Below are 14,170 nucleotides of genomic sequence, written 5' to 3' on the forward strand. Positions count from 1 at the left end.
TTTTTCCCAGATTGTCATTCATACCCAGAATGAACTTCCTCCTCACCTCTGCCTCTTAGAAGCCCCAGCTTCTTTCAAGTCTTGGCTCAAGAATTATCCTCTCCTTGAGGCCCATCTTGCGCCAGTCCTCAAGATGCTAGTGTCTTTCTCTCAATTACCTTTAATTTATTCATGCATGTTTTATATTTACTTATACATGTACATATTATATCTCCCTTTCTCTGTCTTCCATGGAATAGGAGCTGTTCAAGAGCAAGAATTCTTTCATTTTTGTTATTGTATCCCTAGCACCTAGTATATGATAGGACCTTAGTAAATATTTGTTAAAAGATTAATTAATGAACTTTTTTTCTTGATCAAATGTCTTACTGATAATGGCCAGGTACTGATTCAGATAGGGAAACTAAATTGTATTCTAGAGACTAGTCTAAATTCAAATAATTATCTTTTTCTAAGGAAATATGAGTCTGCTAAAAATTCCTAGAAAACCACCAAACAAAATACATTGCATTTACTAGAAACGGAATCTGAGAGTGCATATGCTATTGGTTGGGAACTTCTTATCATGCTTAGAACAGGTGGAAGGAAGAACTCTCTCCTCCCATGTTCTCTGGCTTACACCCAATGCACAGGAAAATGGCCAGAGAAGATTTCCACATGTAGTATAAGTAGAAAAGTGGCCTGACTACGTATATTTGCATGTGCAGCCTACTTCTCATAGTTGAAACAGAAAGCAGGTTAGCAGATAGGGTGTTGACTAGCGTCTAGTAAACTGGATTTAGAACCAGGGAGATTTGAATTCAAATCCTACCTGTGATATTTGTGGGGAAGGAGTGGGGGCCATGGACTAGTTACTTAACGTCTCTGAGCCTCACTTTATATAATCTCTTAAATGGAAATAATAATACCTGTAGCACCTGCAACTTACAAGTTTGTTGGGAGGTTCAAATAAGATAATGCGAATGGAAGTGTACCAGAAATGGAAATTTATAGAGTAAGTGACATCTGGTCCCTTCCCTGAAGCATAGGGCAGGGGGAAAGTGGTGAATGAAGATTTTGCCCCTGGTTTGATTTGATGCATTACTATAAAATACTGTTCTGATTTAGAAGTTGCAAGTTCAATTTTTATATTGTGACCAGAAGTTCACTAAAGCAGAAACTAAAAGTCACAAAATCCTCCTGACTATAGAAGGCACTGAAACCACTAGAAAATTGGTGTCTGCTGGTCACTTTTATTCAGTCCTTGCTTAGGCCAACAAATCTGGGGGTGGGGTAGAACAGGCACATAACATTCTGCACAGAGGAAACCATTCCTATTTTTCTCTTCCTACCCACAGAATGAGAGACAGAAAGAAATGTGTACCAGACAGGGAACTCAGCAAGAGCAAAGGCTCAGAGGTGGGAGTGAGCTCAGCATATTCTGGAAAATGAAAAAGTTCTAAGAATTCGAGCTCTAATTGTAGATGAAGGTTCTTAATTGGGGAAATTGGGTTGAAGATGAATTGTAGAACTTGAATGAATTGACTTTAAATGATGAGAAAGTAACTCACCTCCCAGATTTCCTGGCTTCCTTCAGGTCTTAGCTAAAATTCTCACTTCTGCAAGAAGCCTTTCCCAATTTCCCTTAAAGGTAATGCCTTTCCTCTGTTCATTATCTCTCATTTGTCCTTTATATATCTTTTTTGTACATAGGTTTGGTTTGGTTTGTTGTTGCTGTTGTTTTTGCATATTGTCTCAACTTTGAGTTTCTTTAGGGCAGGGATATTCTTTGAATACCCAGTGTTTAGAATGGTTCCTGACCCAGTGTAGGAACTTAATAAGTGCTTCTTGACTTGACATGGAGTAGCATGGTAAAAGAAACCTTTTAGGAAAAATAAGCCTGGTAGTAGTGTACAGTACTAAAGTGAAGAAACTTCTTTTGCTTGATCTTAAAAATATATGATAAATTACATTCAATTGTTTGGCACCTTAAAGAGGTTGTTCCAAAAATTGTGAATTTGTACAAAAACTTTAATGGAGGATTGCATGTGTCCTTAAATTTCTCCAACAGAAAAATGCATATAAATTTTACATTATTATAGAACACTTAAGTTCCAGAAAACCTAAATATTTGCATCGTATTAGTACTTACATTACATGTGAATTAATGTGTCCAGGAAAAAAACACTAAACTAGGAGTCAGAAGACTTGAGTTTTTTAGTCCTAGCTTCACTTATTTTGCAACTTTGGACGGGTCACTCAACAACCAACTTGAATCTCAGTTTCCGTATTTATAAAGTACTCTCTGATCTACTTACCCAACTTAGTTCAAATGTAAGCCTCAAATAAAGTACTCTGTGCTAAATAAGGCTCTTCATCAACTATAAATTGCTGTACAATGGCCAGGTATTATTAACTATGTCTTAATGTGTATGCCTCTAGAGCTGTAAAACCCAACTCTTCTGCAATCTATAATCTCTCCATTTAGTCCTTTTAGTAGTGACTAACTACATTTGTTAGAATATTCGACAATGTCAATTACTTGAGTCTTCTGGAAATTGCATTTCAAATGACCTAGATAAAGTTACTGACAGTGATTGAACTTCTTACTTTGGCGAATGATACTTCCTTCAGCCAGCTACTGAACACTTCCATGGATAGTACTTTGTGGGTTTCCCAGTAACATCAACAATTACTCCTGTTTACATAGAACTTTAAGGTTTACAAAGCACTTTCCTCACAACACCATGTGAGGTAGGAAATGCAAGTATTATTAGACCCATTTTATAGATAAGGAAAATCAGGCACTGGGGGATTAAAGAATCTACCTAGGGTCAAACACATATTGAGTGTACGAGCCCAGACTTAAACTCAGATCTTCTGACTCCCTAATCAGGTGCTAGTTCTACCATACCATAGCACAATTGTTTTAAGGACCAAAAGGACCTCCTGTAAGAATCCTTTCCTGATCCCCCGATACTAGTGCCTTTCCTGTGTTGACTATCTCCAATTTCTCTTGTATACATCTTGTCTGAATGTATCCTGTTGTTTGCTTCATTAGACTGTGAGCTCCTTGAGAGCAAAGACTGACTGCCTTTCACCTTTCTTTGTATCTCTAAGGAATAGTACAGTGCCTGGCACATAGTTACTTGTTGACTGCATGACTATATATTCAGATACTAAAGAATAAACACTACATAGCTGCATTGGTTAAAGAGAAGACTATGTAATTTGTTTTAAGGTCTGTTTTTGAGTTTACTAGTCATTGTTTACTTCTCTTTGATCTCAGAAGATGGTAGTTTTGATGAATTCTTACAAATAATCTCACAATTAAAAAAAACATTATCCTGCTCTTATGCATGTTATCTAGGATTTTATTTATGTACATAAAATATTTTTTAAAACTTTGTCCTTTCTTTGTACATCTTGCTTAAACTGACTACATCCTCAAGATTCTCTATAATTCGTAGTAGCTGGAAGATCCTGAAATGTTGAACACTGTCTTTTAATTAATTTTCATGAAATATGATAGTGCTTCTTATTAGATATTTGATTCTGAGTGACTAGATATTACAGGTACCTAAATGCATTACACAAAGAAAAATGTGCTTTTTGGGGTTTCATTACCTTCTGTTGAGACACATGACACTTCTTTATAGTATAATTTATAATGTTCTATTGATTCAGCAAATGTTTTTTGTGTTTTTGCACATAAAATTGCACACCTATGCTTGGCAATGAGCCAATATAAATAAGCTATGCCCACTAGAGAAGTGTGCCAGACTCTTATAATATCAGTCATGTCATTACTATACCTATCTGTGTCAACAGAGAAAAAATGCTGTCCTACCTTGAGCAAATGGAAGCAAGGAAAATTATCAGAAAGGAGGGGTGGTGAAAAGACAGAATGTGAGTGAAAATCTCACTTCTATTAGTTGCTTCCTATGGGACCTCTAAGTGAGTAATTTAACCTCTCTGGACCTCAGTCTCTTCATTTGTAAAAGGAAGGGATTAGATCACTCCATAATTTTAATGACCAATTCTTTCCCTGAATAAGAAATAAGACAATACACCACTGCTTTTTGACTGGAAAGAGGGAGGAATGGTATTAGACTCAGTTGCTCTGTTGATTAATTTTGCTTAACTGGTTTCCTTTTTTTGTTCTTCAAAGGAAAGCTTATTGTGGCAGGTGAAGGGATATCTGGGAATGACTATGTCAAAACAAAGGATATCAGTAAAACTTTTTAAAAAATAATAATAATAATATGAGGGAGTTAGATTAAATAGTCTCTAAGGCCTCTTGCAGCTCCAAATTTTATGATTTAGATCCAAACTATCTAGTCTGCTATGTGCCAAGCATAGAGCATGAAAGCAAAAAGACAATTTTAACCAAAGGACTCAAATGTATAAATCCTTGAATAAAACCAATACAAGTTCATATGCACAGATTGGTTTCACTTTTGACTGGCTTGCTCCGCCTGAGGACAAAATTATGAAATATTCTAGTTAGTCTCCCTGTTCTTCATTCTTCCCTCATTCCTCCAACCTTGGATTCCCTAGAAACTTTCAATAGGGATCAGAGTCTCTCCTCTTTCTTTCTAGCAAAACCTAGTTCAAGACAAATTAAAACTGTTTCAACCTAAATATACATCATTAACAGAAGTAGCTTAAAGTGAATAGCTGCATTTTTAAAGAGGCTGAAGACCCAATGAAACTTGCCTTCCCCATGCTTCTGAAATTCCTATCTTCAAACCATTCTTGTTTATGTGCATTAGGTTATTGACTATAGTTTATCAGATTATCTAATGACGCACTCACCTTCTAGAACAAAGCCTTTAAGAAATGAGTCAATAGGACTGGTAAGGTAGGGGATATTGCCAGTAAAGTACAAGATTGGTGGGGCACTGTATATAACAGCCACGGGATAAAGGGTATCTAGCAAACTTACTGCTAAAAGTAGGGGAAGGCTCTATAAGTAGGGTGGGGGTGGGGACAAATGCTAAAAACCAACATTATCTACACCTTAGTTTTTCCAGAGGTAGCTTTGGTCACTGTCATCCCTATCATCACCACCACCATCATCAAATATAAACTCCCATTTGTATTTGCTAGGTACTGTGAAAAATGATTTAAACAGCATTGGTCCCAGTCTTCTAGGGGTTTACATTATAAAGCAGCCTACGGCCTGATATAAGTGCTGACAATGTTTTACCACAAAATTTAATTTTATTATTTTTCTATTTCTTCTCCCTCTCCTCCACCACCCTACACATGAACAATAAAAAGAAAAAGAAAATTCTCATAACAAATGTGCATAAAAAATGCCCTAAAATAAATCCTATATTGGTCATCTCCAAAAATGTATGTCTCATTCTGCGTTTCAAATCCATCACCCCTTTGGCAGGAGATGGCTGGCTTGCTTGGTCTTTGATCCTCTGGACTCAAGGTTTGTCACTGCATTGATCAGAGTTCTCAAGTCTTTCAAAGTTGTTTTTATTTGCAATGTTGTCATTGTGACATTTGTTCTCATCCTGCTCACTTTACTCTCAGCAATTCATAGAGTTCTTCCCAGTCTCCTATAAAATTGTTCATTTTGTCATGTCTGATGGCCTAGTAATATGCCAGCATATTCATATACAATAATTTGTTTAGCCACTCCCCAATAGGTAGGCACTCCCTTAATTTCCAGGGCAGCCAGGTGGCGCCAGAGTGCACAGAATGCCACCCCTGGAGTCAGGAAAACATCTTCCTGAGTTCAAATGTGACCTCACACACTTACTAGCTGTGTGACCCTGGGCAAGTCACTTAAACCTGTCTGCCTCAGTTCCTCATCTGTAAAAAGAAGGAAGAAGAAATGACAAGCCACTTCAGCCTCTTTGCTGAGAAAACCCCAAATGAGATCACGAAAACTCCGACACAACTGAAAAACAACTCAACAACAAAACACTTAGTTTCCAAAATGTTTTACTACTACTAAAAGAGCTGCTAAAAATATTTTTGTACATGGGTCCTTTTCCTCCTTCTTTTATCACTTTGGAGCATAGGCCTAGAAGTAGGATATATATGCAATGTTAAAAGATTTATCAGGTGCCAACCAGGTAAAAAAAAAAGTATGATGCAGGGCGGCCAGGTAGCACAACGAGTAAGAGCACCAGCCCCAGAGTCAGGATGACCTGGGATCAAATCTGGGCTCAGACACTTAGCACCACACCCCACACCCAGAAATAACTGGCCGTGTAACCTTGAGCAAGTTACTTAAGCCCAATTGCTTAAAAAAATTTTTTTAAAAAGTATGATGCCAGCACACTTTAGAATTATTCACCATAATGGCTAAATATTCAGATTCAACTATTAAATGTGTAAATTAAAAAGGGTGAGATATTTTTCTCCTTTTGTTTCACTTCCCCTGGAAAGGGCTAGGGGAAATGGACTGTACAGAAACTCGACCTGAGAGATTCTGTTTTGTGTGTTCTATTAGTGGAACACTGAGGGGAACAGAGCAACCATACAGCTTTTTTTCATGATCATTGTGATATTGTAACTGAAGCAATCTCTGGGGACTCAGAGTTCTGTCTTTTAAGGATCCTTGATTCAGAACAGTTCATCTTACGTTTCCTATCATTTTAAGCCTCTGAAGAATCAACTGTTGTTTACCAGTGTGCACTGGGGCTTAAAACAGTAGCTTCCTTAAACTCCATTTTAATGAGACAAACATTAAAGATGTTGTAAAGAGAATTTCAGAAATTCTGCTGATTCTATCTCAGTGGTTACAGTTTATATGTGGTCCAAAATTCTTCACTTAAAAATTTTTTTCTAGAGGATTGAAAAGTTCTTGGTCTGGGGGACATTTATAAATTAAATTCACATCAAAAGCTGACTGTTTGCACATGTGTATTTGCTAATGTTTCCTGTGAAAAAGTGATAATAGAGAAAACTTAGGGGAGATACAATAGCAGTTTTCAAATATTTGAAGATCCATCACCTAAACAAGGACTTAAGCATTTGTAATAGTACTAGAGGGCAAAATTAAATAGGACTAATAATAGGCTAAAATTATAGCTAGGTAGGTTTCAACTCAAGATCCAAAGATATTGCTAATGCTCAGAAACTCAGATACTGACAATGTGGACATTCCCTCTGTCTATCTCTTTCTCTTCTGGTGAGAGCTGTATACACATCCAACGATCAAATATGTCTAGAAATGGAATGACTTGCCTTGTGAGTTAGGGAACTCACCACTACTGGAAGTGCTTAAGCAGAGCTCAGATAAGCCCTTGACAATGATTTTTAGAGTGAATTTCTAAATAAAATTAAAATAGTAATGGATAGGGGCGGCTAGGTGGCACAGTGAATTGAGCACTGGCCCTGGAGTCAGGAGGACCTGAGTTCAAATCTGGTCTCAGACACTTAACACAAAAACTAGCCGTGTGACCTTAGGCAAGTCACTTAACCCCAATTGCCTTGCTTTCCCCCCTCCAAAAAGAAAAAAATATCAACACTCTACTCAAATCCTACCTCCTGCAAGAGTCCCCCCTGCTCCCTACCCCAATTGCTAGTGCCTTCTCTATCTGAGATTAACTTCTGCCTACTTGGACTAAATCTTGTATGTACGTGGTTATTTTCATGTTTCTGTCACTCATTAGAATATGAGCTCCTTTGGCAAGGACTGTTTTTACTTCTTTTTTTTTTTTTTTTGGTATCCCCAGTGCTTAACACAGTACCTAGCATTTAGTAAACACAATAAATGCTTGTTGATTGTCTGACATGACTTTCCTATGATTTAGCAAATACATTGTACATTAAGATAACGTTTCATTTTGTTAAAATCCCCATAAACACTGATATGTCTTTTTTCATCTTCCTTTTATTGTTTTCCCTACCATCCTCTTTTTCTCTTTTCTTTTTTTGGTCGGATTTTTTTTTTTAATAAAGAAAGTGAGATAGAAAAAGCAAGTTGCCTAGCATGTTGAGAATCAGAGCCTGTGCCAAAATCACAACTTGGTGCTTTCTGGCTCTCAGGCCTGTGCCAAGATTAGTTTACTGCATTTTTTTCTAACACTATTATTAGTATCATAGAATTCATTCATTTATTTTACAAAAATCCATACATTTTAAAACTACACTTTAGGGTGTTGGGGTTTTTTTGGGGGGAGGAGGCATTTTTGTTTTTTGATTTTGTTGTTGCTAGTAACTTCTGAATCAGGCATATTCATTATTAAAATTTTGGGTTTTTTTTTTTTTTTTAGGAAACCATAGAACCTTAAAGGTCAAGATTTGATCCTACAAGAGTACAATTTCCATAATAACTATCAAGCTACTTAAATCCATTTCTTTACTAAGGAAGAAATAATTTCCATGAGCATACACCCTACCCAATTGAGGAGTCTACTTGACGTCTGAAAAACCAGTTGGGTCTCTTAAAATTTGATTTGACTTTAAGAGTGGTCAAGGTTTAGAATTCTTTAAGTAAGTTATTGGTTGTTCTCATTTCTTTGAATAAATCTCCTCCCTGTACAATTTATAGTTCTCACCTGGTTTATCCAAATCTGAATTTTAAGCCTATTTCTATCTCCTGGCAAAGGGCAAAGATCAAGAAAACCACTGAAGGAGAAAAGACGTATTTCTGCTGATGCAAGAGTGGCCTCTGCTGGCCATTTGTGTTTGCTGTCAACATCTGAATGGTTACTCTCACTTAGCTGTAAATATTTTCTTTTCCCTTCCCTCACTGCCATCATCCCCATTAGTTTCTCTGAGGGCTTGGTCAGCAAGTGGCAGAAACTGAGCTACAGTTTACTAAGCTGCAAGGACTTTGGGTAAGAAGAGAGGAATTGTAATTCACTTTCGGTTTTTGAGTATTCAGTAACAGTTGTCGACGTCGTCATCATCATGATAGTAGTAGTAGTAGTTTATAAATTATTAACATGTGACTGTCAAGTTGTGACCTAGGTCCCAATATGCCGAGGAAGAATACATTTTCCAAGAAAGATACAACTGACATCACAGAAGCATTTGAGAAAAGCTATGGAGAATTGGGGAATTAGCAAAGATGTCTTAGGTAACATTTGTATTTTGGCATTTGGACATGTTAATATTTCCTCACCCCAGAGGAAAGAGTAATGAACTAGGAGTCAGGATGCCTGGGTTGTAGTCGCTGCCCTTCTCTTACGACAAATATTTCACTACTCTGGTTCTCCGTTTCTTCATCTATAAAATGGAAATAGTGAACTACATGCTATTTAAAATCTCTTGCAGTTCAGATATTCTATCACACTACTTATTCAAAATAGATGGATAAGGGGGTGGCTAGGTGGCAGAGCATCGGTCCTGGAGTCAGGAGGACCCGAGTTCAAATGTGGCCTCGGACACTTAATACTTATTAGCCGTGTGATCTTGGGCAAGTCACTTAACCCCAATTGCCCAGCCTTCCCCCCTCCAAAAAAAAAAAAAGCAAACAAACAAAATAGATAGATGAATAAATAAACAAATGGATGGATAGATGGATGAATAAACGCACCTTCATGACCTTGGGTACCTTTGTCAATAGAACTCACCACAATTTGATTGTCCACCAGCTTTTATTAGATTTCCTAATTGAATTTATCTATCAAATGATTTTCAAGTTGAGCCAGATTCCTTCTCTTATTTTTGAAACATAGATTCTTTTTTTTAAATTAATTTTATTTATTTTGTTACATTTTAAGTTCCACACTGTCTCTCTTCTTCCCTACCCCACACAAGAGGTCACTATTTGACACAGATTTATAAATATATATGAAACCATACTGTGCATGCTTCTATTTATCAGTTCTTTCCTTTGTTATTAATTTGAATATTTATAGTACTCAGAATAACTTGGTGGTTCACAATTATTCTTCAAACAATATTGATGTGACTGTATACAACGTTCCCTTGGTTCTGCTCACTCCACTCTCCATTATTTCATTCAAGTTTTTCCATGTTCTAAAATCAACCAGCTCATCATTTCATATAGCATAGTAGTATTCCATCACAATCATATACCACAACTTGTTTGGCCATTCCTCAAATGAGGGTCATCTTTGCAATTTCCAGTTCTTTGCCACCATGAAGAGATTTGATATAAATATTTTAGAACATACAAGTGATTTCCCCTTTTCCCTGATTACCTTGGAAAACAGATTTAATAGTGGTATTGCTGGGTCAGAATATACACAATTTTATAGCAGTTTGGGCATAATTCCAGATTGCTTTGCAAAATGGTTGGATCAGTTCACAGTTTCAGTCATATTCTTTCTGTCTCTTCTTTAAATTAACCCTTTGTCTGTTCCAATAAAGACAAAACCCTTTCTATTTAAAACAGTTCCTGCTGGCAGCCCAGTTGCTGGGCAGAAAGAAAGGGGGTGGGAAAAGTACTTAGAATTGTACAAGGAAAATACTCCCTTGATTTCTAATATATGATGGGGCAAAATACCAGAGAGGAGGAAATAATTAAGGAAAACAGTCTTAGAAGATACCCCTAAAAAAGCAACAAAAATTGGAAAGAGCACCAGCAGAAGAGTCAGGCAGGCCTGCTCAGCTACCAGATTGCCTTGTGACCCTGGGAAAGTCCCTTTAAGTTCAAAGTGGTTCAGTTTGATGGTCATAAAGATCAGGAGGTCAGACTAGATTCAATTCAATATTCACTTAGTGTTTCTGTGTAGAGCTCTGGCCTAAGTTAGACATTAAGACACAAACTTTATGGAGTTTAAAGTCCAAGAGGATGACACAAGCCCAGAGAAGCACAACATGTAATTTTACAGGATAAGAGTAAAGCCCAAAGGGGAAGGCTGGCCCCTATGAGAGGTGGTACCTGTGGTAGTATGGTATTGTGGAAAGGGTACTGGGTGTGGAATCCCAACACCTAGGTTCAAATCCTGCCTTTACTACTTAAATACCTATTTAGTCTTTCACTTAGCATGGTGTTTGACTATTGAGCACCAGAGAAGACTGCTTAGTCAATTTATTAATTGGCCTCCAGTTTACACTTCTACTAATTCTAATTATTCCGTGCTTTAAAAAAAAAAAAACTGTGCCTATTAGTGAATGTCAATGTTTGAATGGCTTGGTGTAGTGCTAGATTTGAATTATGGCTCTACTCTTGAGTAAAGTGGAGTCACTTCAACCCTCTCAGCCTCAGATGCCCATCTGTAAAATGAAGGGGGGTCAGGACAGGAGAATGTGTTTCTTAGGGCCCTTCAAGTTCCAAATGTAGGTTTCTAATGAATTTCCATTGTGTGCTAGAATGTCTTATATTCCAAGAAGCTTAGATAGCACTTTCACATCCTGATTTAAGGCAGAAGTTCTTAATCTGGGGGTCCATGGATAGATTTCAGGGAATTTGTGAACTTGGACAGGAAAAAAAATACATCTTTATTTTTACCATATTTTGGTTTCCTCTGTAGTCCTATGTATTCTATTGTATTCATTTAAAATTTATTCTAGGGCAGCTAGGTGGCCAAGTGGATAGAGCACCGTGCCCCAAAATCAAGAGTTCAAATGTAGCCTCAGACACTTATTAGCTGTGAGACCCTGGATAAGTAAGTCACTTAACCCTGACTACCTACAAAAACACCAAACAAACAAAAAAACAAATCCAAAAACCAACCAACCTGTTATTCTGAGAAAAAGTCCACAGGCTTCACCAGACTGCCAAAGGGGTCCAGGGCACACAAAAAATGTAAAAACTCTGCTTTAAAGTGTCTAGCTTCAGAACATAATTTTCAGTCTAGTTCTAATGCATGACTTTACTCTTGGATCTTTGGTGGGGACATTCACCACAGCTTGCTCTTTAGCCATGTGTGTACAATGTGTCTGTTTGTGAATGTTAGCAGCTGCAATTTAGGAACATATTTGAATCATACTAAACACATATAATTCAAAGTCACTAAAAAAAACTATGTAGAATTGAAATAACCCAGTGAAGGGTTGGGCAACAGGATTTTTGGTTTCACTGTCAATAGAAATGGTAACATTTGCAAGTACCCAGCAAATGATTAAAAGTTCAACTATCGCTTTTCTGTCACAATATATATGTGTTATAGACTTTCACAATATTTATGCAACCAGAGAGGAAAACAAAGACAAAAGACAGACAGACGCAAACACTTGGACAAAGAAAAGCCATTTATTTATCTGTCACTCAAGATATGGAATGGGAGTAGAGCATGCAGTGTACTTCCTGTGGTGCTCCAATACAAAAAGTTAATGTCCACAGTGAGTCAGTGAGGAGTAAAATTAACTTTAAAGTTTTACTTTAGAGTTGCTCATTAAACAAAAATAGAAGCGATATGAAGCCTAACTAGGGAAGCGATAGTAACCAAAACCGAGTCCTTCACAGGTCAGCATTTATTTACTTTGGTTCCCCAAGGGGAAAGAGAGCACATATACTGTTCTTCCTTGGAAATCAATAATCTACAGTTAAAATAATAAATCCCTTTAGCTTTTATTTATTTTTATAGTGTTTTAATTGCATAATGGGGTGTGGAGTAGAGGGCACAAGTGCATTAGTTAAAATATAATCAATTTAAAGGGGAAAGGATTTCTTGGGGGAGTAATAAACAACATCTAGAATGAATGGTATAATAATGCTATAAATCACCCAGGCATAATCACCGACAATATGAAAATAAAATATTTTATGATGATGTCAATAACTTTTTGCAATTTGATTTATACAATTCTTGTTTTCTATTGTTAACTTTGGATGTGATGATAGCTTTATTAATTGATATTCTATAAAACAGACTAATCTATGGTGATTTATATTTTAATGGTAATGCTTTTTATGTTTGTTTATTTTTAGTTTTGCCTTTTGGAGGGCAGTTGGGGTTAAGTAACTTGCCCAAGGTTACACGGCTAGTTTTGTTTTTTTTTAATGGTAATGCTTTAAAAAAAAAAAATCTGTGACTGTTGATATTCATGTTCTCTTTCATATACAGCTCAATAGAAAGAGAAGCCTGGGGCTCAGGTATACTAAATTACTTTCCTGTGATCACACATCTCACCATTTTTAGATGATGAACCCAGCTATTCTTGACTCCAGTTCTAACCCTCTCCACTTCGTAACACTAAATATTAAATCATAGTAATTGGTTCCACAGGCTTTCATTGTTTACTATACCTTAGGCAAGGCTGGAAATGTTTTCATCATTTCATATCCTCAGTTTACATCTTTCAGTCATCTAATGTGCTCCCTAGGAGTATTCTGGGGATTTTTTAATAAATAATTTAGTGAATAATTCTATCTATAATTTTATACACTTTAACATTCTAGACTGAAGAGGTTTAACTTTTTTTTTAATAGAGACCCTCCTATCCCTTCATATTAGTTGCCTTTCTCTGAAACTTCTTTGGCTCTGTTTCTTCTTCAAGGTGATTATTGTTGTTCAGTCATTTCAGTCATATCTGATTCTTCATGACTCCATTTAGGGTTTTCTTGTCAAAGACACTGGAGTGGTTTGCCATTTCCTCCTCCAGCTCATTTTACAGATATGGAACTGAGGTAGACAGGGTTAAGTGACTTGTCCAGGGTCACACAGCTAGTAAGTATCTGACGCTAGATTAGAACTCAGGTCTTTCTGGTTCTAGGCACAGTACTCTATCACTGTGCCACCTAGTTGCTCCTCAAAAGTATAACAACCACATATGCATAAGGCATTTCAGGTGCAGACATAAATTGGTTGTTCACCCATTGTGTGTGTGTGTGTGTGTATGGGTGGGGGAGAGGGAAGGAGGAGGAGGGAGAGAGAAGAGAGAGAGAGAAGAGACCTGTGATTTCATTGGTGTAGAGAGCCCCTCTACCAATGCAAGTCAGCACCTTCTCTAAATAACTTATCATTTTAGAGAATTAAATGAATAACCCAGGGACAATATGTGTATTGAACCAAGGATTTCCTAGTTTGAAGAGCAACTTTCCTTTAAAAAATTTATTTTATATGCATTTGTAATCTGTTCTAACTGTCCAACCCTAGTAAATAAAACTAACTAACTGAATCTGATCATAAATATGCATCATGCTGGCAAAATCAATTCCGACATTTTTGATGCCTAAAAATCTCAATCTCTCTCTGTCTCTCTCCACCCACCTCCCTGTCTCCCCCCTCTCTCCCTTTCTCCTTCCTCCTTCTCTCCCTCCCTCTCTCTCCCTTTCTCTCTCTCTCTTTCCCCTCTCTGT

General features: G+C 37.0%; 1 long non-coding RNA gene across 3 annotated transcripts in view; it reads left to right on the forward strand.

Annotated features, from left to right (window-relative positions):
- The window catches only part of LOC138142566 (uncharacterized), a 153,647-nt gene extending 141,649 nt beyond the window's left edge, over nucleotides 1-11,998 (forward strand). For all 3 annotated transcript variants that reach the window (XR_011163463.1, XR_011163465.1, XR_011163471.1), the window contains one exon: nucleotides 8,226-11,998. This is a non-coding gene — a long non-coding RNA (uncharacterized lncRNA). The remainder of the gene's footprint in view (nucleotides 1-8,225) is intronic.
- Nucleotides 11,999-14,170: the final 2,172 nt, after the last annotated feature.

Source organism: Petaurus breviceps, unplaced genomic scaffold (genome assembly GCF_028583685.1).
Source record: "Petaurus breviceps papuanus isolate PSGF00001 unplaced genomic scaffold, PetGlider_PUasm1.0 90594, whole genome shotgun sequence".
Classification (NCBI taxonomy): Eukaryota; Metazoa; Chordata; class Mammalia; order Diprotodontia; family Petauridae; genus Petaurus; species Petaurus breviceps.